The sequence below is a fragment of the Canis lupus genome, chromosome 23 (genome assembly GCF_048164855.1).
Source record: "Canis lupus baileyi chromosome 23, mCanLup2.hap1, whole genome shotgun sequence".
Classification (NCBI taxonomy): Eukaryota; Metazoa; Chordata; class Mammalia; order Carnivora; family Canidae; genus Canis; species Canis lupus.
The window spans coordinates 6,940,092-6,963,029 of record NC_132860.1 but is presented as its reverse complement, the minus strand read 5'-3'; the positions used below and the strand labels follow the sequence as shown (position 1 = coordinate 6,963,029).

At 38.6% G+C, this 22,938-nt stretch overlaps 1 long non-coding RNA gene across 1 annotated transcript; it reads left to right on the top strand.

Moving 5' to 3' along the window:
- The first annotated feature begins 3,744 nt into the window (after positions 1–3,744).
- Positions 3,745–12,211, top strand: LOC140614664 (uncharacterized). The gene is made up of 3 exons (XR_012015461.1): positions 3,745–3,811; positions 6,443–6,535; positions 11,824–12,211. It is a non-coding gene; the product is annotated as an uncharacterized lncRNA (long non-coding RNA).
- The last annotated feature ends 10,727 nt before the right edge of the window (positions 12,212–22,938 follow it).

Sequence of the window (22,938 nt, the reverse complement as noted above, 5' to 3'; positions counted from 1 at the left end):
GTGTCCAGAATTTTTTTTATTGGGACTCATTATGCAGGCACAGTTGACTGAATCATTATTCATGTGGTTGAGCTCAATCTCCAGGACCTACACCCTCCCTGGAGATTGAGCTAATATCACCTGACCACAAGGGCCCACCGTAAGCCACCTTGGTAGCAGGTAGCATAAGTAATCAGATGAGTTCCCAAGGGCCCATCATGATGACAAAGATACTCCCATCACTCAGGAAATCATGAAAGTTTGCATCAAATACGCTAGAAAGCTGAAGTAAAAGAAGGTATGGGGGTTGTTACACTAAAGCCATATTTGATTGGAAACAAAAAAATAGCTGCTTACATAAGGTCAGTCTCATTGAAAGGATAATAGATTGTATATGAAACGGAAGTGGCAGCAGCACAGTGTTCTAGGATTTGCTATCTTGCCATTTTTTTACCTGTTCTTTTAGCTTCGGGACCCAAGGTATCATACAATGGCATGAAAAATGGATTTAGAAGTGAAATTAGTCACGTTAAATCCCCACTGCCTTCCTTTGCATAATAACATTTTCATCCGTGGATACTAGCATGCTTCATCGCATTGTAGATTTGCCTCTGTAAGCATTCCGAAAGCCCGGAGAAACCATACCTTGCCCCTCCTGCCTCTCCAACCTCAGGAAGGATTAGTGTATCAAAATGGAACTGCCCCATTGGATTCTGTGGTCATGTGCTTCTTTTGTCCTCTTTCTTCTTGTTCGAAATGGCTTTCTATGCTAAATGGTTAGATCACTGTTTTACATTTGTACATATTCAATTACATCAGGTGTGGCTCCAGGGAATTTCAAAACGTTATTAAAGTTAGTGAAACCATGCAAACTGTTTGAAATAGACATAAAATGTTATTTCCATGGGTGTCTTCTTATTACGTTTGTTCCAGCTAAACCATATGTGGTGAAAGGCAAAATGCAATAGAGGTGAGTCAGTCAAGGAAAGCAGATCGGCTACCCATAAATCCATGGTAACCAACCTTGGTGGATGGTCAACACTGACAGTCTGTTCTCCTACATTTGTCTGGTCACCTTCTTTTGTTATTTTGACCTAAACTTCAAATCTTAACTCTCCTTTCTCTTTCTCAAAACTAAGCAGATGATGTCATCATTTACTTTTTGGAGAAAATACGAGGTTTATGAATATATAGGCACACACACACACACACACACACACAAATGCCTGCTTCACTTGCCATCAAATATCCACACTTGCCATGTATACTGAAGTAAGCTAACAATGCTTCTTCTTGGTTAGAGTAGATGTGCAGCCCCTTTGTCCACCCTGGGGTAGTACCTCCTTATATATTTTTGATCTTATCATCTTCACTCTTCTCTGAAAATTGTATTATTGGTTAACTCTTATTCCTTTTCTTTTTTATACATTGTGACTCTCTTTGGATTCCTCCACTGGTGTTTAAACATCTTCAAGTCTCTTCTGTTTCAAAATTAAAATCTTTCTCTCAAATGCTACATCCTGCATCATTTAGGAGTCTATCTCTCTCTTCACTTTTAAGGCCACATATATATAAAGATATGTTTCAATTCATTTCCAACTCACTCTTCTGACCTCATTAGTCTGGAGTCCAGACCCCATCATTGTGCTGAAACAAGTCTCATGAAAGGCCCTCAAAACCTACTGTTGCTAAAGCCAGTGAATATGTGTAGGCCTCATTAACTAACTTCTCAGCATTATTTGATTCTGCTGACCACTCCTTTCTTCTGGAAACATTTTCTTGCCCATTATTACAGGATCTATTACTTTCTTGACCTAGTTATAGCAATGGCTGCTCTCTTTAACCTCTTTGTCTTCTTTCCTTAGCCATTTAACATTGAAACTTCTAAAGTTCTATCAGAGACCCAATTATATTGTAACTTTGCACTGTGTTTCTTAGAACCATCTTCTATGCTCATGTCTCCATTGCTCCCAAACATAGATGACACTCAGACCTATATCTCCAAGGTGGATAGCTCCTTTGCATTTCAAGTATTAATTTGCAATAGTCAACTTGAAAAATGGTCTCAAAAACTCTTCAGACATAACACATCCAAACCACACTCATGACTCCCCTTCTTTCACCAAAATCTTTACCCTTTTGTGATGGTCCATGTCTCATCCATTCAGTTGAATAAAACAGGTATTTTGAAGTTATCTTTGACACCTTCCTTTGCAATACCCTCTGTATCCAATCTATTACCCAGTTGAGTCAATTTTTTCCCTTAAGACTTAATTAAACATATCTACTTTTCTGTCCTCATGAACAAATCCCAGTCCAAGCCAACATAATCTCTCTGCCAGACATTAAAATATGTCCAGAAATGTATCCCTGTCCATGTTTTTACTTCCTCTTGCTTCCCCCACTCTAATACATTCACCATGCTATAGACAGAGTGACCTGAAGATGTCATCTCTGCTTAAAACACTTTGGTGGCTTTCTATTTTTCATAGATAGAGATATATAGATATAGATCAAAATTCTTGAGTAGTTTACAAGGCTTGGTTTGTCCTGCCCCTTGGTCATCCCATTTCTCCCCTGCCCTTTGCTTCCTTTGTTTTAGACACACTGACCATCTTCAATGAATTGAGGCACCATGCTGCTTCTCGCCTTGTGTTCTTCATGAAGTACTACTACTTCTTTGCTTTACCCATGTAACTCTTATTTTCAGATCCCACTTCATTCATCACTTCCCCTAGAAAGCCTGCCTAATATTCCTGTCTAGATCAAATCTTCCTATTATACGATCCCATGGTAGCATTTACTTCTCCTTTATTTAATGCATCACCTTCATAATGTTATATTTATTTATGTAATAATTTCATTAATCTTTGTCTCCCCTACAGGACTACATACTTAAAGAGGACAGGGAACTTATCAACTTATTGTACCCCCAGAATCAAACATAATGTCTGATTATCATTAAGTATTTAGGTACATAAATAAATGAAAGAAATTTCACGTGTTTTTGTGTACAAAATCACTTATAGAGAGCAAACTTTCTGCATTTGAGGGTAACATTTCACCATTTATGGGAAGGGGGCATTTTGTAAATTTCCTTTATTGGTCAAAATGTACTCCTCAAGAACTTGGAAAGCCTCAGGGGTAATCTAGAGGTCAACTGGGAGGTAAACAAAAGGGAAAGTTACATGGCAGAGAACCAAAACAATTTTCCCTGTGTTTTACGTTAGACTTCCATGGACTGTTTTGTTTGAATGAGTGTCCATTCTTATTCCCCATCAGAAAGGTTTGAAAATGACTGAACTAGAGGCATCTAGGTGGCTCAGAGGTTGAGCTTCTGCCTTTGGCTCAGGTCGTGATCCTAGGGTCCTGGGACCGAGTCCCGCATCGGGCTTCCTGCATGGAGCCTGCTTCTCCCTCTGCCTATGCCTCTGCCTCTCTCTGTGTGTCTCTCATGAATAAATAAATAAAATCTTTAAAAAAATAAAAAGCGTGAACTAGTCCATTTCAGTGGACAGATAAGAAAACAGAAGCCCACGTTAAGAAAGTGAAATAACCCCAAGTTGCAGAGGTGGCTAATGTACAATCTCTGTATTAGAGGAAAAAATAAAGAATCCCCAAGAGGAGGAAAATTGCCTGGAAAAAATATAAGTAGTCTTCTAATCACAAAGAGAAATAGTTCCTTTCCCTCTCCTCCTTCCTCCTCATTGGTAGTTCCCATTTCCTCCTGCTGCCTTTATTCCCACAGTATTTGTTACATTAGCAAGCAATGGCCTTCACAGATGGAATGTGAATGTTTCACGGTCTGGCTTTGGACAGGAGAGCTGTTCTGGTAACTACGTTTCCCAGGCAATGTTCATTCTGTCATTTCCCAGACGGAGACGGCAGGTATTTTTTAATGCCAGAACTTTCCTCAAATAACTAATTGACTGTCACTGTTTTTTTGTTTCTGGGGTTAATTTGAAAATATTTAAGCATTACCTTAATCCATACAGATACAATCCATCTGTGCCAAGGAATCCCAATAAGCAGAAAATTACTAACTCTGGGAAATGACAAAGGGTTGTGGAAGGGGAGGTGGGGGGGGTGACTGCGTGACGGGCACTGAGGGGGGCACTGGACGGGATGAGCACTGGGTGTTATACTATATGTTGGCAAATCGAACTTCAGTAAAAACAAATAGAAAACAAAAAGCAAAGAAAATGAATTAGAGGCATAATATATTGTTATCCTTCTTTGCAAACACCAGAGGGCACTAAATACCGAAAAAGAAGCCAGGAATGTTACAAACTACAGAAATAGATTTTTCTCACTAGAGGGAGCAAAAGAAAAGTTAGAATAACAACTGTACAGACTCTTGAAAAAATCTATGTAGAATATATATATGCTGCTTCAAGATAGGAGAATAAGTATTTATCTTATTTAGAGAAACAGTACTACCAGGGGAATTATAATAAAAACCACCCAGAAAAGATAATCTCTTCCTCAGGAATCTTAAAGTGATAGAAAATCTGTATCTGTATCATATACACCATCGCTATCTCTCCCTGTCTCTGTTTGTCTCCTTCTCCTCCCATTCCCTCCTTCCATACTTAGGCCTCTATTTCTAGCTCCATCTCCGGCTCTTTCACTATCGGTATGACTATCAATATATGTGTGTATGTGACATAAAACAAGCAGTGAAAACTATAACTTCTCAATAGAAAAGTGAGTAAAACATAAAAACAGAATTCACAGAAGTAATATGGCAAAAGAGATATAAGGAAAATTTTCACCTATAAAAAATCAGTGCAATATAAAACAAAAAAATGATAGTGCTACAAGCTAGTAAGTATATAATATAATAGGCACTTTCATATACCATTGGCAGGAGTATGAGATTGGTTAAAAATATTCCAGAAAGCAATGTGGAGATCATACGTGTCGATGGATAGGTAGATCCATAGGTAGATCTTTTTAACTTGAAAATTTTCACTTCTTTAAGTCTTCCTTAAGAAAATAATAAGAGATATGTAAAATATGAATGTACAGAGGCATTTGCCAGAGCAATATAATAATAACAAAGTGGAAGTGAACTTGATGTCTTACAGTAAAGAAAATGTTATAATAAAGTATTATTATAGCCATATGATACTATGCTTTCACTAAATTATAAGGTCTTCAGAAATTAATATTATTTGATAACATAATACAATGTTAAGTTAAAAAACAGAAAACATAATTATTTACCCAGTATGTTTCCAATATATTTTTAAATATTCCTTTATTAATGGTGGTTAGATTTACGGTGTAGGCTTACAGGTACTCCTTATTTTCTTTGTAAACTTTTCACACTTTCTAAATGTTCTAGACTGTGTAATGTACCAGTCTTATGATTAGGGAAAAGAATGCTTTTAACTAGTATTTTGAAAAGAAAACAAAATTTCCAAAAAGATGCAAGAATAGTAAAAGATTTTATTAGGATAGATTTAAAGAGCTGAAAATGCTCAGGTTAAAATATGTATTTCCATCTACCTACCTATCTATCCATCCATTATCCATCCGTCCGTCCATCCATCCACTTATCAAAACACACGCATATGGGTGGTATGTGAGTACTTATTTTGCAATGTGCTTGCTAGCATTAAGTAATATAATTTGTTTTTGTTTTATATTACTTTGGTTATTGTTGAAGCTGAATATATATCTTATGATATTTTGGGCCTTTAGTAATTCCATTACTGCAGTGAATTTTCTACTGTTTAATGTAGAGGCCATATTCAAAGTTCACCTCTATACCAATAATTTCTATGTCAGAATTTTTTTCTTCATTCAAGAAACCAATTCAGGATCATACAATGCATTTACTTGTTTTATTTATTTATTCTCTTTTAATCTGGAACAGTTCTTCAGGCTCTCTTTGTCTCTGGTGACATTGACTTTTTATGATGACCACAAGCCAGTTATTTTGTAAAACATTTCCCAACAATTTATGGGGGTTTTCTTATAATGCAGTACCGGCTATATATTTTTGTCTGGGACAACCATGAAGTAATTTTTTTTCCTCTACGAATCACATCACATGCCATTCGTGGTGATCAATAACTAATTTCTGGAAAGATGCTTTGAGATAATGTACATATCCTGTATCTCATCAAAATTTACACTATAGTTCTATTACCCTTTGATGATTCATGCCTGAATCAATTATTACTAAGCTAATCACAAGATGGTTGATTTTCTAATATCATCATTCCTCTACTCCTATTAATAGTTTTCATTTTTCTATTATAAAAAATTGTCCTTTCTATTTATACATATTAGCAGTACAGTCACATGGATTTTTTTTAATCGATGGGTTATAATCCTTTACTACTGTTTCTAATTTTAATATACCCATGGTGCCAGATTTGACCATTGGAAGCCCCTTCAGGAGAGTCCTTTGTCCTATTGACATGTTCTCAGTTTTTTTTTTTTTTTCCAGCACTTCCTTACTTTGTGCACCACAAAATGTTCCAAACTCATCTTGTACTTTTCCTGTCTTTCAACCATGGAAAATTCCAATCCAACGCTACAGGTACTTTGTAGCCTTCTTCTCTCCCATATTTGTATCTCATTTCTCTAAAAGTGAAAACTCTACTTCCTAACATCATCACTGTCTTTACTCATTGACTAAAGATTGCAATACACAGAAAGTAGTTTAAGATTTGCTATACAAATACTACTGTGATATCTACCAAGTAAAGTGAAAGCTTAAGTCACAGTTCTTTTTGTGGTTAGAATAAAGATATAGCTCAAAGGTTATTTGAAGTTTAAAAATATTTTTTAAGCTACTTGGTTAGTCTTTTATCCTCTTTGTTGTGGATATGTTATTTGAAACCTTATTTTTTAACAAAGATAATTACATTTAGTTAGGGTTAGCTTACCTGAAAAAGTTAAATGGAAGGTTCTTATGGGCTTATTAATGCATTTCCATTCAATGCCAAATTAGAAATATTTTCATTTATTTCATTTTTACAATGTTTATTTTTGAGGATAAAAAGTATCCTTAACCCAAAGTATAAAATAAATATCACTGGGTCCATTCTGTTACAAGTAAATAATTGAATAAGTAAACAGGGAACAAGAGATGAATCTTCCATGTCGATGAATCCCAAATAATTTATGTAGTTATTTTGTCTTCAAAGAGGTAGAACATAACTCTTTACTCTCCAAATGTGAGCTGCCCATTTCTCTCTGTTTCTCCCTCCTTTCCTCCTTCTCTTCTTTCTCCTCTCCTTTTTTATCCTTATCCCTCTATTTCTATCTCCATTTCTTTCAACAGTTTTAGTACCCTCCTTTTTCTCTCTCTTGCATGCACTGACTCTCTTTGGGCAAGTATGTGTGATTTGACCAGGATCCCAAAATAAAACGGATGTGAAACTTTCACTGACTCTTGAAAATCTCAACCGAAGGACCGGAAAGTAGGCAGAAGAATCGGTGAAGAGATGTCCTTAGAGAGAGCTGTTTCTACACCGTGAGTCCTCACTCCACCCCACTCCAGGGAGTGGATAAACCTTTACCAGAAGCTTATCAAGGCAAGGTAATATTTATAGGACCACTCTTAAGACTTAAAACATGTTTCCACAATGAGAAAGCTTGAGGACGAGTAACGGATTTATGTCTGAGAATACCAATACAGTCTATGGCAGCAAAGCTCTAGAAGTACCTTTGCTATCCTCACTGGGATAGGCCTGAACTCTCAGACTTTGTTGAAGCAAAGAAATGAGAGTTTTCCACAAACCAGATTGTAACCCATATAGGAGCAAGAGCAGTATTGGGTTATCTCCAGTATCTCCAGCAAAGCTGTCTAGAAGCCTAGAGGAGTCCTATCTGCAAGGAGCTGGATATAGCCAATAGATTGCTGGGGGCTAAGGAAATAAACTATAAGTAACCACTTGGAATAATGAAGCATCCACTCAGGCCAAGGGACCTAATGGAGAGAGGTGCTCATTGATGGTGATTGCTAAGGATCCAATACCATTTGCAGGTGTCTAAGATCACAGAGCCATTCAGCCTAGGCAGGATGCCTCTGTACCTGACGTGGGCTGGCTGGATGTCTGTGTCCCCAAAATTCATATGCTGAAGCCTTAATCCCTCATGTGACTATATTTGGAGATGGGGTTCTTCGGGGGTAATTAGGAGATGAAGTATTTATTTTAAGGAATAATTGAGTTAAAATGAGGCTGATAAAATGGGCCCCAATCCAATATCATTAGTATCCTTAAAAGAAGAAGACATTTGAATACACAGAGAGACATATCATGAGGGGAGACCATGTGAAAATTCTGAGAAAAGATGATCATCTGCAAGTCTCAGGAGAAACTGAACTGAACTGAACTGAACGGGCACTACTGACACCTTGATCTTGGATTTCTAGCCTCAGAACTTTGAGAAAATAAATTTCTGTTAAACCACCAGGAATCAGTGGCATCTTGTTATGGCAGCTCTAGCAAATGAATACAATATCACCTATATATCTTTGACATGTCACACTTAATTTCCCTTCCTGTTCTCTGTTTCTGACCCAAAACTCATTCTTCAAACCTAATTCATTCTCCTTCTGTTATTGTTCTTGGCTTCTTTCCTTAGTTGCAATTGATATCTCTTCCTCTTATTTTAGGCCTGCTTTTAGCCTCTATGGATACAAAATCAATCTAAATGGATGCCAGCACTTTTCCTGAGATCTCTTTCACAGGGCTAATAGACCACCAAATCACATCCTTTCTATTCTCGTTTGTTTTTTTTTTTTAAAGATTTTATTTATTTATTCATGAGAGACACAAAGAGAGCGAGAGGCAGAGACACAGGCAGAGGGAGAAGCAGGCCCCATGCTGGGAGCCTGACATGGGACTCAATCCCGGGGTCTCCAGGATCAGGCCCTGGGCTGAAGCCAGGCGCTAAACCGCTGAGCCACCCAGGGATCCCCTATCTTATCTATTCTCAACCCAAATCCTGTGGTTGAATTCAACCAAAGCCCGGAAACTAAAGCCTTGTAAACTTCTCATCAACGAATATCCAACCAAGACTTGAGGAAGTGAACTTTCTTCCCCTAGGGGGGCAGTGGAAACAGTAACAAGAGACACTAATAGAGGATAGTTAGGAGAAAGGCAGAGACAAGCACACCTGCCCCCTCCGTGCTAAGAGGAAACCACCTTCAAAGGGGTTTTACGCCACCCTGGAAAGAGTCCTCCACCCTTTCCCATGTGATGGATAGATGACAGAAACCTGACTGGGTGATAAGTGTGTGGAGGGTCAATCAGATTAAAACAGCCCTCCAACAAGCCCATAAAAACCTCTAGACTTAGAAATTCCGGTGGCAACCCTCTCAGGTGCCCTCCCTCTTCAGGAGCTTTGTCCTATGGCTCAGTACACTGCATTGCTGCCCACCACTCCTGGTCTGGTCCACCTCTTCATTCTTCGAAGCAGCCAAGAACCAAGAACAGAGGGCACTGAAAAAAAAAAGAAAAGAATAAAGAAAAGAAAAGAAATCCTGTAACAACAGGAAACCTGGAGTCCAGGTTCAAAGTCGTTGATGGCTCTTCAGCACACTAGTTGGAACCAAGCAGAGAAGCTGTTTGTCTCTGACAGCCTCACACCTGCTCTCCTTCATTTCCTCTCCTTCCCTTCTCCTTTTCCCCTATGAAGTGAGGATGTTACCAGGAGCAGTGTGTGGCTAGGTGATATTTCTCTCCCTTACCAAGGGTTCTTTTTACATAAGTTGCTATATGGACTTCATGGTGCTTTTGCTTGGGCTATAGGAATAAAGGCAATAAACTTATTGTCTCTCTCTCTCTCTCTTATTTATTTATTTATTTATTTATTTATTTATTTATTTATTTATTTTTAGAAAGAGGTGCCAAGGCAATGGAAGAGGTGGAAAGAGTAGAGGCAATGGGATGATGTTTGCCACCCACCAAATCCCTTGGGTCATATAAGAGCTTCTAGGTAAGAGAAGAGTTAGGACCTGAGCGTGACGGACCCATGTCATGAGGGACCTAGTGAGAGCCTAGGAACTGACACTGCTGCAATGGGACTCAGTCACTAGGAAGTTGAAGAGAGGATCGGTCCCCTCCCTTTCCTAAAAAATGCTCTGCTATGACCTCCAGGAACAGGAGGAGCTTTAGCTTGGCTGGGTGTGTGCATGACCACAAGCCTGCTGAGCTTCCTTCAGGTAGCTGTGAATGCTGGGGTCTGACAAGGGAGAGCTGAGTAACACCTGCCAGATTCCACACAGCAGTTTGCTTGCAGGGCTGAGCCGAGAGATGGAATTTTGAGCATGTTTTACAGATGCTCTTTAAAGATCCCTGGAAATGGGGAGGCGAGATACTGGGCTGGGCAAGGCCGTGGTGCGGGGGTACATTGGGAGTACTGACTAGGGCAATGTTACAGTGGGAATTTACTTTTTTTTTTTGGTCACATGTTTTCCATGCAGAGGGACTCCTAAATCCAGGATGAGCTCACCCTGCAATAATCAACTTAGTTACTTTCACAAAGACCCCATTTTCTTTTTTTTTTTTTTAAGACCCCATTTTCAAATAAGTTCACATTCAGGGATAAAGAACATGGACATATTTTTTGGGGGGGCACTAGTCAGCCCACTACACTGCTCTAGCAAAGCAAGTGTTCCTTCCATTGAAAATTACCATATTTTCTGTTCATTTCAATCAGGTGGGAAAATTTTGTTCAGCTTTATTTTCTGTGTAGTTTGCATTATCAGAACTTCAGTGTTCTTCATTTTCTAGGGGTAAAATCATATTTACTTGAATTTCATTTTTTTTAAATACATAGTCTTTATTTCCCTTCCATCCCTATGGAGTAGGAAGCCCCCAAATGCCTGCCCGTTACACTGTGCTCCACTAATACCAAGAAAGGCAGACTTGGGTGATTCACGACACAGGCCATGATCGATGGAACTATTTCTCTTTATTCCTGGGCACCATCCAGGCTTCATTTTCCACTCTGCTTTGCAGCTTGGTAACTAAATTCTGTCCACAGGGACATGAGCAGAAGTACTTATTGACTCTCCCAGCTGGCCCATCAAACCTCTCATGAAATCACATATTCTCTCCCCAAATTCCCTAACCCACTCCCAGCCTGGATATCTGCATTCAGGGCCAACTTGAAAGCCATGTGTTAAAGATGGTGAATCTTTTATCAGTCTAGGTTTGTGAACAATTAAGTAAGACAGAGCTACCAACAGTGATTAGGAACATTGGTTTGGAATTTAATGGAGTAAGAAATATACTTCTCTTCCATTCGGTGTTAAGTCAGAGAGATTTTGAAGGTTATCTGTCAGAAGAGTAAATACTCTCTTGATTAATACAAGCAACTAGGGTGATGAGTATTCTATTCAATTAAGTCTTTCCTAATAAGGGAATTTGAAATTCAGAAACAGAATTCCATGGAAAATGAGAGAATAAAATTTAAATATTTCCATGACCCACTAAGTTCTAATGAAATAGCCCCTACTTTCTCCTCCTAATCTTCCTCTTCTAACATCCACACTTTACTTGCTGGATTTCCTTCACTCTGGTCTCTTTCCTAGACTTGAACACGTCACAGGGCCTTTGTGTATGCTACTTTTTTTACCTGGATTACTCTTCCTCCAATTTTTTTTGTTAGGTTGGCTTCTTTTCATTATTCCGGCCTAGCTTAAGCATCATCTTCCTAAAGAAGGCTTCCTAGATGTGCCTGTATTAACTACAAGAAAAGCAACCTCTCTCATGCCCTCAACCCAATAATTCCAGATCACATTACTCTGTTGCTATTCCTATTAACCCTTTGAAATAATCATTTTAATTTGTTTATTTATCTCTCTTCCAGACACTAGAAGTTTCATTAGAGGAGGGACCTTTTTTGTCTTGGCTGCTGTTGTGTCCTCAAAGCCCAGAATAATGCCAATCAACAATGAAGATGCTCAGTGACGTTTGTTGAATGAGTAAACAAGGAGAGAAAAGAGAAAGAGGAAAAAAAGGAGAGAAAAATAATTGGTAGAACAGTCAAGAAGATCACTTGTTATGCACAATAAACTTTCATTAGTCATTCCTTCTTCCTTGTTCTTTGAAAGGACCTACTAAGTTTAGACTTTTCTATATCCTTAAAGAATAGTATTCTTTCAAATTACCTCTATTTTTCAGTGTGCCTCACATAGTAACTGGCATATTTCACAAAGAATAGAATATTTAATTACAATCAACAGTATCTGAAAATGTTTGAGACACAAGTTTTCACAGTTTGAGAACAATTTGCTGTCTTTGGTTGCAGCAACAGGAAGGGACTTAGCAAAAGACCACTGGGGCTCAGGATTCACTGTATCTCAGGAGGGCTGGGCTTACGAAAGAGACAGAAATCAAAGCAATTTCAAAGTTGATTAAAATGATCTTCTTGCCCAGGAACTGGAGGGACAATAACCATCTTATGGTAGGAATGGCCTAGGCAGGACACCCAGCCATCCTCGATATGCCATTGTCACCATGACATACCTAACATGGTGCCTCTGTGAGATTCCACCTGCCACCATAGCAAATGCGTTCAGATCTTCTTTTATTTTTGTATCATTTGCTTAAGTTTCAATGAATCAAATGAGAGCACCTGATTGCAAAGCCTAGGTCATGTGACTGTTCCTTAGCTGCTACTCCATCAGTTTCTATGTTAGAAGAGAGCAGAGTAACTGAAATGAGAGACACATTGAAGGAAACTGTACTGACCAAGGCACCAAGGCAAGAACCTGCATGGTGAGTAGTTGGAAGTTCTCAAAGGAGGTCAAGATGAAGAGAAGAAGGAGAGTGCTTTGAGGGCACTAGGGAAGACCATGGTCCAGTTGGGAAGAGCCTTTTATCTGGGATTCAGAAATCTGGGCTGTATCTAGGAGAAAATGTGTATATTATTTCTCTTAACTAGACCATAAATTCCTTGAAGATTTAGAAGGTAAAATATTTATCTCTCCACCCCATCGCCACCCCACGCTGCCGACTACAAAAATACACGGCAACAAATACAGTACTTTGTACATCACGGGCAATCAATAAAGACCTTTCAAGTAAAGCAGAACATAGAAGATAACAAGTTGACTTAAACTCATAATAAAAGAATATAAATAGAAAGTCAGAGAGCAGTGCAAACTTAGAAAGAAGCTTGTTCATCCCCATCCTCTCCTACCTCACTTTTTTTAGGACCCTACAGTAAGTATAGTAAGTACAGCCCTCTATTCTCCTAGTCCCTAAAAGCTATCCAGGGTGATGGAGGAAATAGCACATAAATATGGTGTCATTAGACATGATTTCTAATCCTTGCTCTGCTGCTTACCAGCTATGTGACCATGGGTGAGTCTTTAACCTCTCTGCTGCTGAGTTTCCTCATTCACAAACAGGGACCCATGCTAATGAGCTCCCTGTTGCCATAGTTTAACCTAATAGGGAAATCTCTTTCTGTACCCTCTGTCTTCCTCTTATGGAGGTACCAAATCCCATCCTGGCCTTCCGGAAGCTCTCCAATGCCCCAGGATTCATTTCTCTCCTTCTTCCCTCCTGTGCCCAGCCTCAGGTTCTCATCCACCTTAGAGGGAATAGCTTGTGATACGAGGAAATGGAACTTTAATGGTGCTTAGAAGCAATTATAGAGTAATCTTTATCAGGGCATCACCAAGAGGCATCTCCATAACATTAATTGATAATCACTTTTGCCTATAACACGCCTACTAGGTAGTGAGAGTTTTCAGCTGTAGTGTGCAAAATTAAAGAACCATCAGGAGGCAGAGTAGTGCAGAGAGGGAGAGCATGATCTCTGGGGTCTGTCTACGTCCGTGAAAATTCTGGCTCCACCACTTATGGGCTATGTGATTTTGGGTGAGTTACTAATACCCTCTGTGCCTCAGTTTCCTTATCTGAAAAAGAGGGAGGATAGCATGTTATATTCGGTTGTCAAAGAGAGTAAATGAATGAATATATGTAAAGTCCTTAGAACAGTGCCAGAGATAGAACTCAGTTGATTAAAATGATTAAGAGGAATTTCCCTAAATGTAAAGCAAATGATACTTATTCTTGTACTATTAACCTTCTATTATTTAAAATAGCTCAACTTACAGCGTGAGCAGACTTGCAAACTGACTCAAAGATAAACATTTCAAGCTCCTACCAAATGAAGGTGATGCACACTGAGCTTTATGAAGTATGACACATACTAGTCATTCATTCATGCATTGGGAAAAAAAAAAAAAAAAGAATAAGTGACCTGAGCCAGGCACAGACATCTATAACCATAACCCACCCCTCTCTCACACACACACTTTTTAATTTTTTTTTAATTTTTATTTTTTTGTCTATCTTTCAGACTAGGTTCATATCTTATTGTCTGAAGGACTATTAACTTTTAGGCAAGTTGAAATTTAAAGCCATTATAAAAACTATAGTATAGTCCTAATACAGGATAATATGGTTTAGTATAGTACAGTAGGTATGAGCATGAGCTCTGAGCCATAGTCAATTCCCTTATGTCTTCTGCTTGTCTTGCAGAGAAGCAGATTGAGAAAAGAAAATGTTAAGATATTTGCCCAAGAATACTGGGGAGTGGAACGACTTTTTACTGAGCTTCTGTAATGGGTTAGAGGTTTTAGAGTTCTCAGCCCATATCATCTCTACAACCCTCCAAAGAGGGCATTATGCCCATTTTACAACTAAGGAAACAGAGCTCCAACAAGAATCGGAAGCTAGTGCAAGATTATGAACTCAATAAAGTAGCAGAGTTGGGATTTCAAGTTCAGTTTGCCCAATCAAAATGTCATGGTTTTTCTTAATTTCTCCACTTTTATCACTCTGCAGTAGCTAGATGGAACTATATAAAAGGAATATGGAATTTTTAGGTCAAAATGGTCAAATTTGGGAATTTCGTATAATTCAATGTGTACTTAGAGATGGGCTATGCAGAAATCATGACAACTCCTTGCTAGTACTCTTGCCTCCCTATCTTTTTCTTTACTTTTTCAAATTCACAACTTGACAGCTTAATCAGTAGGTATTGACACTGATTTGAAGGAAACATCATTGGGAAGGATCTTGGAGGAATATGAGATATGGTCTCTGCTCTCAGATGACTACAGTCCAGTTGGAGAGATAAGACAATCACTAACGAAACTAGCAGAAAGCAAAACAATGAAGGAGAAATTCATCTGGCTGTGTATTCCATGAATATTCATATGTCAAGCCCTGTGCTTGCCTCTGGTGGATGCAGTGATGAGTAAAAGAGACATGGTTCGTGTCCTCAAGCGGTAATGCAGGAAAGGATGGTGAAAAAAATAATTAAATAATCACAGATGTAAAATGTTTGGTTCCCATCAGTTCTTTCCTCTTCTGGCTAAACACTCTACTTACCTGGACAAGTTGGAGTTCTTCAGAACCTGCCGTGGGGTCCATCTTCAGGGCCCTCTGACCTCAGTGGAATAGATATTGATCAGTTAACTTTGGAAGCAGATCTGTTTTTATTTTATAGATTTCCATTTCTCTGTTCTTGAAGAATGACTTTTCTGGCAATTCAGATTAGAACTATCCCCTTAATGTAAAGCAAATATGTAATTAAGGAGGGTGGGGTCATTTTTCTGTGACCTTGGAACTAAATAAAGAATGTGATTAAAAACTTTCTCCTGAAAACGTGAAATTACAAACCACAGCAGGCTCAGATGCAATTATGTTCATGATTTGGGGAGAGTCAAATATATTCTGGATACTTCTTATGCTGCTGGTAGAAACCATGTAGCCACTGGGTGGAGAACTTGAAGAGGATTTAATAAGGAGATAAAACCCCAGTTGTAACCACTGAGGCAGTGAAACTCTTTAATCACTTTTTCTTTGTACTCATGGTTGAAATTATAACCAAATTAGATACTTTGAAAATAGACTATGTTTGCATAAACATATTTTATAAAAGGCCTCACTGATTTTAGCATACATAATTGTATGCTTTAACTAACTTAAAGTTCCTGTATTTCAGTCAAGTTTGGTTTTCTATTCAACCCAAGTTTTAAGGACTTCTTTGGAATTTCGGTAGTAGGTATATTTTAGGAAACGCAAATTGGCAGACAGCATATTTGATTCCAAGCATTAAAGCATCATTTAATGGGAATCTACTATTTCTCAGAAGCTTTTACTTTATTGCCACAGCACAAAAGATCATCTGAATGCTACATAATGGGGCACTTTAATCAATATGTGAGTCCATTGGGTCTTAAGAGTTCCTTCTGTCACTTGCAGCAATATTTATATCGACAATTTTATGCATCACACAGTTGATTTCAAAGTCCAGAAATCTTTGGGTTCGCCTCATAGATTACTAGAAGCATTACAGACTCATAAAAACAAATCCTTCCATGAAAAATAAAGGAATGAATAAGCATTTAACAATAAAAGGCTCTAGCTTCTCCAGAACTCTGCTACTTAAATACAACTCAACAAGAATAATAACAAATGTGATCAAATGAATATGGCATGCCATATTAAACAAACGAAAACATATGAGTTATTATATCATTGCAGCAAACAGTCCTGTGAGTTAGGAATTATTTTCTCCATTTTAAAAATAAGAGAAGGGAGGCTTAGAGAGGGTAAGAGACTCACCAAATAGCGCAGTGAAGAACTGAGAGAGTGAAGATTTGAATCAGTTCTATCAAACCCCAAAGCCAACACACTTATCTGTACAAAATATTTCCTGATGGGAAGGAAGAAAATAAGCTATGAGGCTGTTAGAGGAATCTGAGAGGCTGTAAAGTGATAGCAGTAGGAAATTACCCATTGTGGCTTTCAACTAGAGGAAAGCATTTTCAATAACTGATGAGTGAGACATTTTAAAAGAAGAAATGACAGAAAATTGGTAATTTAGATACATATCACAAACACACTGGGCAAAATCAAAGCTAATTTTAGTTTCTACCTTGAAAAGCAATATAATGATTACGAGTATGAACAATGGAGTCAGGCTGTTCGGGAGCCAAGCTCTTGCTCCGTGTTTTAATAGCCATGCAATTCTGGGCAGTTAGTCTTTTTAAAATTAATTTTAATTTTTTAAATTTTTGTCTCAGTTTCCTAAATGTTTATAAAAAAAAAATTAGAGATTCTATCTTAGTGTGGGTTTTCCCTTATAGCCTGAGGTAAGACTTATGTACAAGAAGATTATTTTGGGAAGTGATTCTAAGGAAGTGGATTGAGGAGGGAGGGAATGCTGGGAAGAGTCACACATGAAAGGAAGAAAAAGCCAATCCAAAGGTAAATGAGGGATGGTCCCTCTGGTATACCCTTGAGGAACTGCATTAAATACACCTCAGAAATGCCCCACCGAAGAATGGCAATGACCTTACTGGTCCCAGCTATCTCCTGTTGTGCTAACTTCCTCCTTTTCTTTATTTCTTTATTTTTTTTTTGATTTTATTTATTTATTTGAAACAGAAAGAGAGAGCACACGAGCAGGGGGAGGGGTAGAGGAAAGGGAGAAGCAGATCCCTGCTGTATAGGGAGCCTGATGTGGGCTCCATACAGTGTTAGATCCCAGGACCCTGGGATCATGACCCCAGCCAAAGGCAGTCACTTAGCTGACTGAGCCATCCAGGTGCCCCAGCTAACTCCCTCCTCCTTAAAGGTTTGCACATGTGTCATAGTAGCAGAGTAGAGACACCTAGGAACCCCATTTCATGGTGGTAGAGAAGCCCTAGGGCAGAAAGCACGAGATACTCGGTGGAGTTCAGGCAAGATCATTTCAAATTATACATGCGGACGAGTAACTGCCATACATAGTAAAAACTGGAGAACTCCAATACTAGAGATAGAAAGAATATCAGTGATTGCCAGGGGCCAGAGGATGGGACAAGGGGATTGACTACAAATGAATGGAATAGTTTTGGGCAATAGTCTATGGTTAGTGAATGTGGTGATGACACATATATCACAAAACTTATCTAACTGCACACTTAAAATTGGTGAATTTAATTATTAATATGATCACAATTATTACAAATTGTACCCCAATAAAGTTTATTTTAAAAGAGAGGGTAAACTAAGATATGCAGCACATACACCAGGTGTCTGATAATAGGTACCTACCTCATATCGTCATACAGTCACTGTAGTAATATGCACAAGCACATTACCTAGTACATATTTGAATAATAGTAGCTATTATCACTATCTTGAGAGAATCCTGATAACTTTGAAGTAAGTAGGAGAGCTGGGAGTTGGACTAGTTTGAAGGAAGATTGATTTGTTCAAATTAAGGGAATGCTAGAACACACAAATTTTGTAAGGAACTTAGAAATTTCCCCTTATTAAAAAATATTTAATTAATTTATTTAAGACAGAGAGAGCACACGAGCACAAATGGGGAGAGGAGTCGAGGGAGATGGATAAGGAGACTCCACACAGAACACAGAGCTGACACAGAGCTCAATCCCATGACCCCAAGATCATGACCTAAGCTGAAATCAGGAATCTGATGCCCAACTGACTGAACCACCCAGGCGTCCCACGAACTTAGAAATTTTCAATGGGAGGTACGTGTTGAGCTCAATATTTGAGAGAAGGCCTTAAAGAACAGATAGTTAATGGGAAAAGATAGTAAATGAGAATCAAAGGGACCTTTTAGTGAGAGGAGATGAAAGAGCCAAGGGAATCATTGAGTGGACAAAAAGAAAGATGAAAACTCACATTACTGAAGGTCTCTTACTTGACGTTTTAATTTAATTTTCATAACCACTCCTTTTGGTGGATACAATCTATATCCATGATGTAGAATAAAGAATTAAGTTTTAGAGAGGTAAGCCTACTAGTTCAAGGTTATGCAGCCACTAGGTGGTTGAGGGAGGATTCAAATCCAGGACAGGACTGCCTGGTCCAGAATGGTCTGACTTTAATGTGCACTCTAGGAGTGGGAGAGTGAGAATTATGGAGACTCGGAATAGCATAGGTCCTGAGAACCATTGTGTGGATTTGGAAGGAGGCACTGGGTATAATGACTAACACAGAGCAGTAAAGGGTAACCTCTAAGGGTGGCATGATAACCTTTCAGGGACATAATAAGGTTCAAAAAAAGATATGATGGTAGGGAAAATGTAGAGTTAGGGAGCATAGACTCATTGAGGGAAAACTTTGTGAAAGATGGAAAAGAAATATAGTAATATAGGTATATCCACTCAAGGTCCAAGATGCAGCCAGTGTAGACCATATGGCTTCTTTTCTTTTCTTTTTTTTTTTTTTTTTTAGCCCCTATTTATGTGTATGCCAAAGGAAAATAACAATACTAAATATCTCCCATTTAAACAAGAGGGTATGATTATTTTATACTAAAGGACACTCAGTAGTACAGGAAGATAATAGCACTAAAGCACAGATGGGGCTTAGCTTGCATCTTCTTGTTATTTGCTGCCACTATTTGCCAAAGATCCAGCATCTGTGTTCAAAGAGAAGCCAGGCGATTGGTGCTCAGATGGCGAGATGAGGTGCTGATTGACTATCTGTATCTGTGCTAATGCTAGTGGTTTCTTTAGGTACATTTTATAGTTTCCTCAGAATTAGAAAATTATTTCTCACAATGGCACTTGACATTTTTAAAGCCATAAGCCACTTCAAGCGTGTAATAAGATTACCTTCCCAGCTGCTAGAGGAGTCAGCTACTGGATGAACTAAGAGAATACAACATTTGTTGGTAAACCTTGGTCCTATCATTCATTCGAGGAATATTTACTGAGAGCTTTTCTGGGTCAGGCACCACTCTAAGTGCCATAGCAAGAGAAGGGAACCAGCAAAACCTCAGTTTCTATGGTGCGTATCCACAAGTAAATATGCATGAGCAGATACATGTAGAGTCAGAAGGAGATAACTGCTATGAAGAAAAATACCACAGCGTAAGAGTATAGGGATGTAAGGTTGTTGTCTTAGGGTGAACAGCGAAGTTCCTTCCAAGGAAATGATATTTGCATAGGAGCTGAGTGATGTAGGAGAGTCAACCACCAGGCATTGGTGTGAAGATCTTTATGGGGGAAGAGCAAGTGCAAAGTGCTTGGGGGAAGTAAATGGGTACGTGCTTATGGTGTTTGAGGAACAGCAATAAGACAGCGTGGCTGGAGTGTGATGGGAGAGGTGGGAAATAATAATAGAGCTTTAGCCAGGCGGAGATCATGGAAAAATACAGCCCTGCAGTCCTGGTGACAAGAAGGGCATTGCCATTTTCCCTTACATGTGATAGAAAACCATGGGCAGATTGCAAGTGGTGGAGTGGCATTTCTAACCTCAGTTGCTGTCCCGAGCAGGCACAGGAGAGAATCACACAGTTCGTGCCTTATTTTCTGCTGAGATCATTCCCCAGGATCTCTTCTTTAGTCTGGGAATCAATGCCATTTCCCTAGTAACAAGGCGGGGTTGACATACCAACCTTTTACAAGCATGTCCGTGAGTGCTGAGTATTCAATCCCTCTGATGGTCATGGTGGTTCCAGAGGCCGGCCTGTGAAGCCAGCTTTTTCTAGGAGAGGAAAGAAAGGAAGATAGTAGGCTGTGATGAAGGTGCTAGTAAACAGGCCTAGGGTTCTTGTAAAAGTCCAGGACCTGAAAGAAAAAAAAAAAAAAAAAGTCAAGGTGTCAAGGTCCAAAGAGGTAAGTTTTGCTACCAGAGAGATGTGGCCCTTCCTCTGAAACCAGGGAGTGGTGAGCGAGGAATCTTTATGGAGTCAGAAAGTGCCTGCAAATTCCGGAAACATGGTTGAAGCAGCATTTTGTGGGAGAAGGCAACACCCATGACGAGTGTCCCTCCCTACTCGTAAATAAATCTGTAATTTCGCCTCTGTCATTCAATAGAACTTTCCCATGTTTGCTACGTTTTTATTGTTTCCACACTCCTTTCATGCATGTGATTTGTTGGACTTTCACAACAGCTTTGGATGGTGGGCAGGGCAAGTAGGGGCTTTCACAGTCACAGATGGGGGGCCTGTGGCTCAAAGAAGCAAAGTCATCACCCTTTCAAGGTCATTGTGCTGTTCTGCTAATCAAGGGACAGAAACCAGAGCAGATTATAGGTCTTCGGACTCCTGATTTGAAGATCCATACCTTAGGATGTGCTATTTCATGAGGATTGAAGTGACGTTAAAAAAAAAAAAAAATAGTTGATCCTTCAAGCCCCACAGGTTTGATCCACTTATACCTGGTGATTTTTAATAAATGCAGTAAATGCATTTTCTCTTCCTTATGAGTTTAACATTTTCTTTTCTCTAGCTTACTTTTTTGTAAGAATACAGACTATAGCACATAGACAAGATATGCATTAATGGATAGTTTGTGTCATCGTGAAGGCTCCCGGTCAACAGTAGGCTATTGGTGGTTAAGTTTTTGGGGAGTCAAAAGTTTTCATGAAGATTTTCAACTGTGTGGGGGTGGATGCCCCCAACCCTCACACTGAGGGTCAACTGAACACGGAACGCGTGACATTTTTAGGGGCTAAAAAATAATAATAAATGCCTAATAGCCCCAAAGAGGAAACTTATTCTAGGAGTTAAAGTCTTGATTTATAGAGAAATTGAGAAGGCAGACCGATCTAGAACATGGACTGGAGGTACCATGTCCTTTCTTTAAATCCCAGGAGGGTGGAGAATTCATCTGATGACTTCCCAAGGCCTTTCCTAGCCCCGGAGTCTATCTCATGAACTTGTCCTCTTCAGAGTTAAAATCAGCTAGTCAATCAGGTTGCTAGAAGAAAAAAAAAAAAAAATTGCTTATATGCAGGGGTTGCTCAAGCACATACATTTAACTTCCAAACAGCTCAGGCTTTCAAACGTTGTATGCTGATGCCCCTAAAGCGTCTTTCCAATAGCAAATTCATAGTTTTACTTATCAGTTGGCAAACAATTATTTCAATCTGTCAGGTTAATTTCCATAGTATCACCATCTTTTTTTTTTTTTCATAGTATCACCATCTAAACACAGCTGTGTTTCTGTTATTTTTAAAATACTTTTGTATACCACCCTTAGTCTAGGAAACAAGAGGGAAATATTTTCAAATTTGCCTACTTATTTATTTATTTATTTATTTATTTATATTTTTAGTGACCTCCACATCCAATATGGGGCTCGAACTCATGACCCTGAGATCAAGAATCATCTGCTCTACACCTGAGCCAGCCAGGCACCCCTAAATTTTCCTTTTAATCATCATGACAAGTACATTTCTTAATCCTCACCAACAAAAGGCACATTTTTTTTTTAAAGGTACTACCAGATGATTATAGTAACACAGAAACAAAGACCAAATAATCTTGAAACAAAGGCAGAACTTCTTCATTTGGAGGGCTATTTGACCCCAACCCAATACTTAACTATGTGTTCAGTCACATTAAAAGAACATGTATTCATTATTCAGAATAAAGTTCTGGAAATGTGTGGTTGATTCTGTTGAAAGATGCGGGACGTTGCAACGGAGGAAATGGACAGATCCTAAAATTATAAATGGATAAGCAACATAAAATATTTCAGTGATATGGATACAGAGGAAATTTCTATGAGTTAAAAGTCGTAGGTAAGGTAAAGACCTTTTATCAAAGGAACAAAAGGAGCCTTCACATTTTTGTTAACAAAGTTTACAGGAAGTTGATAAAATATCAGCAAATATATCTTCAAAAATTCCATTTACTTTTGTGCAAAATCATCAATGAGATGTATTCTCACGTATGTCACTTCAAATACGGTACAGAATCGAGAAATATAAAACGTGATTTTATAAAATTATAGAAGAATAATGTTATTGCATTTATTTTTATTTAATCTATGTAAAACGAAGATTGTAGCCATCTGCTTAATCACACATCATCCACAGCACCTAGCAGAGGACTGGTATACAGGAAGAACGTGAAACAAATGATGTAGAAAACATCTTATTGGAATCAAACAATGATTAATAATCAAGAGGCAGAAACCAAACA